Consider the following 4221-nt stretch of genomic DNA (forward strand, 5'->3'; position numbering starts at 1 on the left):
AGATGAACACGTCTTACTGGAACACATCTAAATAAGTTACCAGCCACACGTCTAATTAATCAAACACGTCTAATATGTTACTAGGAACGTCTAATTTAATCCTAACACTAACGGAGCCATCTTTTGCCACAACAAACTTTATCTTTTCTTTTCTTTCTTTTTTTCTCGTTCAAAACTCCTTTTCTTCTTTCTTTTTCAGATTTCTATTCTCTATCACCCATTCCACCTCTCATCTGCTTCATATTAAAATCGTTTCATTTTCTTTTTAAAACTAAGGGTGTATTTGTTTGTATCCGAATGGAACCATTCAGTGCTGAGTGCTGAATCGCTAAGCATTGAGTGTGTTTGATTTGCACATCTGAACGAGAAGCTTGTGCTGAACGAGGAAAAATAGGTTCCGAACGGTTCATCGCCTAAACCCTCTCTAAACCGTTCAGTTATACACAATTCCCATCAATGCCCTCTCACGTCTCATTTTATTTTCCCATCTCTTTTCTTCACATCTCTGAGACTCTGATTCACAATATTTCTTCCATCGATTGATTCTTCACCTGGAGATTTTTCTTTCATCTTTGATAATCTTCAACTTTGGAACCCTAATTTTTATTTTCTCATCTTCTGCCATATTTTATTTTCTTATCTCCTAATTTCTATGACTTAAACTTAAATATTAGTATTTGCATTTTTTTTAATTCAAAGTCAGGACAATTGCTTCCTACTAAGATATTGTTTGTAGTTATTTTGTTCATAGTAAGGTTAATTGTTTTCACTGATTGATGATTCCATTGATTTTCCGTAAAAAGGTTTAGGTTTTTGCCTCCTTTTTTTGTGGAATTTCTTACTTTGGATATGAATCAGTGATTCCTTGAAACCAAAAAAGGGTAGGATAAACTGGAAACAAGATGTTTTTGAGAAGAAAGAATGGGGGATAGAGTTAAAACTTGGATTTGTAGTTATGAATTAGTTTCTTGGATTGTTAGTTGGATTGTGTTTTTGATTAAATAAAGTTATATATTGTCTGTTTAGAGTTGGCATCGGTTGAGCTCATTGTTTTCATTCGGTTTCGTGTCTGTAGCTCCATGTACAACGTTGGATCTTTTAGTTTTGGGTCTTTTTTTGTCACCTGCGAGTCTGCAGTGAGTTATATCTATATAATCCTTTTATATACTTGTACATAACTGTTATAATAGAATTGCTACTAATTAAAAAAATCTGTTTAAGCTCTATGTTAAATCTATGTTGATTGGATGTTAAACTTGTTTTGGAAAGATAGTCAAGTGCTCCCATTGGTTTGTTGGTGCTAATTGTTTGGAACATTGTTTGTATATGCAACTGTAATGAGGACGGTATTATTAGGGAAGCATGTTTATATTTCTAGTTTCTACTTCTAGTTGCAGGTGCGTGTAACAAAGTGACTAATGCTTTATTAACTTGCAAATATCAAAGGGATATGATCAACAATTGTTATTTTGGGTATTGTTCCACTTTGTAACTTGTAAGTAACAAAGGGATGAATATGATCAACAATTGCTAATCAACTCTTTGTATTTGGGTATTATGAACAATCAACGTGATCAAATTTTACTTTCCGATTAAAGTGGTACCGCCACCGGAACAATTAACGCCGCCACCGGCGCCCGAGTTATCAACGCCACCGCCTTCGCCTCCGCCGGATCTACTAACGCCACCATTTCCGTCGCAGGCATGAGATGCTGAATTAGTAAAATTCATCCCAAATTTAAGGCGTTGATCGATGAGAACGAGTGACGATGATGTTTAAGTTATAAGTTACGGAGTACTAGTTTAAGGGATACAAATGATTTTTAACTTTTAACTTCTTTTTGACCTTTTATTGTTACAGTATTATATTAAACAAATTTGGTTGCATTTCGTTAATTTTTACGAAAGGGAGGGAATGATTTGTATTTCAATTTAGTTATGCAGATTTTCAGCGTCAAGGCTTGATATACCTGATTCATGGAAGATGCCTCAGGTGAATTTTATTAAAATTTGCGATATATTTTTTGATTTAAATTATGATATGATATATGAGTTTTAATCACTAGTTGACACCGATGCTTATAATTATCTGTTAGTAGTGTTTCTATAGATAACCTCTAAAGTAATTATTGTGAATTTAAGAATGCCCATAAAGTGTTTGATCAAATGCCCTCTAAAATTTTGAGTGTAAATAAGTATTTAGATTCGCGGTTACTAATTAGTTGATCATAGTGAATAATAGTTCTTATAACCAATTATTTATGTTTGGATTTGCATACAATAGATGAATGGATGAGGACTACGGAGGAGGTTATTTTTGAAGCTACACCCGACACTCTACCATTTATAAATAGAATTTCTTTTTCAAAAGTGAGGTATGAAGCAGAAACAAAACATTGAGATATAAATTTGTTTGTCTATGGTAAATTTTAACATGCTTATCTTTTTGTTCCTGAATATTTCTGTGTACACTACCTGGTGCTTCTTTATGCATTATATAAGGATAGTAGTTCAAGAGGCGTCTTAATATTGTCTTGGTTTTGCATAGGTCAACTTCTTAATATAAGTTTTACATAAGAGCCCATTATAGACTGAAAATATCGTTTACCTTTCATGATTGCTATATGTTTTACCAAAACTCTGATGAAGCACCTATATTATTAATTTTCAATCAAGAAAGGTATAAAGGAATTGAACCAATATATGTTTTAAGTGACTGATATGGGTTACAAGTAATATATAACCTAAACCCACTCATTTAATATCCTTTATATTTATATATGTCTTACGTCAAAAGTGATACATTGTGAAATGTTTGACACAAGTTATCTACTCTGCACTAGACACACTACACTGCTTTTTTTCAGTGTTATCTTAAATATATGATCCGACCCGTTTTGACTTTTTTGTAATTTGGATTTGCAGTGACCATTATTAGTATCAAACTTTTAACATTCGTTATCTGAAATGGTTAACTTAAAATATAAATAAAAAAGGATTTTGTTACAACTTAAACGTTAGCGGCCCAACTTTTTTCAACCTTGGTTAATGCCATTTTTTCCTATTTGATCCAAACATTTATGATTTGGATCAAATGGGTCAATGTTAAAAATGCCATGAAGAAATTAGTTAGGTATGCATGGTTAACCACTATATTTTTGTTATTAGCGAGTTAGAAATTGTTTATTTACATTTCAAAAGTGCTTATTCATTGTTGTCTTACTTGCATTAGGTACTTTGAGATCTATCAGTTTTGAACATCCTGATGTTGGCAGTACACAAACAACAGCTGCAGTTACCATGCCAGCCCTCTATAGGAACACGTCTAATTGCAACTAACGGAACACGTCTAATTGCAACTAACGGAACACGTCTAATTGCAAATAACGAAAGACGTCTAAAAGATATAACGGAACAGCCTAATCTAACGATTTGACAACACGTCTACTTGAGAGTTTTTAGAGAGGTTCCTTGAACACGTCTATATGTCACCACTCAATTGAAGCCGTCACATGTAGACGTGTTGTTCAACACGTCTAAAAGGGATTTTCCACACGTCTAATTGTGCCGGAATGTAGTAGTGAAAGCAGCAAAGTTTTGTAGCTAGTGGTGAGATAGTAGCCCCAACATGATTTTCGATGTACCTAAATGCAATATTAAATAAAAACAACTATCATATTGGTATTTATACAGGAACAATAATTCACATGCGAAGGTATTAATTATCGTAAGATCTAAAAGTGCAAAATTCACCTTTAAAAATAGTAAAATGTCATTTTCGGCATCTAAACTGCTTCGAACAGGAGAAAGCCTTAAGAAAATCTTGCTCGTAGCGCTGTTTTCTTTTTATCTTTTGAAAATTGGCCCAAAGCGCTGTTTTCTTTTTATCTTTTGAAAATTGGCCCAATCTGAAATCGAAATTTTTTTCGGAAATTCTCCACAAAATTTAGCCCGATTTTGTGGAGAATGTAGTGATTTCAAGTTTGTGTTTTGCGGCCATGAATTATTATCGAAATGAAACTTGACTCTCATATATTCTCATTCAATATGAAATTTAGAAACAAAAACAAAAACAAGGTAACGAATCTAGAGAAATAAAAAAGTGGCTCAAAATACTCGAACAATGAAAACAAGAGGTTATAAAAGCAGCAAACTTTTGTGGCTAGTGATGAGATAGTAGCCCTAACAAGATTCTCGATGTACCAAAATACAATATTAAAT

The 4221-nt window shown here is 33.0% G+C and overlaps 1 long non-coding RNA gene across 1 annotated transcript; it reads left to right on the plus strand.

The window, feature by feature from the left end:
• Positions 1-405: 405 nt before the first annotated feature.
• Positions 406-3619, plus strand: LOC139896455 (uncharacterized). Its single transcript, XR_011776234.1, has 4 exons — positions 406-1702; positions 1937-1993; positions 2285-2375; positions 3233-3619. It is a non-coding gene; the product is annotated as an uncharacterized lncRNA (long non-coding RNA).
• The last annotated feature ends 602 nt before the right edge of the window (positions 3620-4221 follow it).

Source organism: Rutidosis leptorrhynchoides, chromosome 3, assembly GCF_046630445.1.
Source record: "Rutidosis leptorrhynchoides isolate AG116_Rl617_1_P2 chromosome 3, CSIRO_AGI_Rlap_v1, whole genome shotgun sequence".
Taxonomy (NCBI): Eukaryota; Viridiplantae; Streptophyta; class Magnoliopsida; order Asterales; family Asteraceae; genus Rutidosis; species Rutidosis leptorrhynchoides.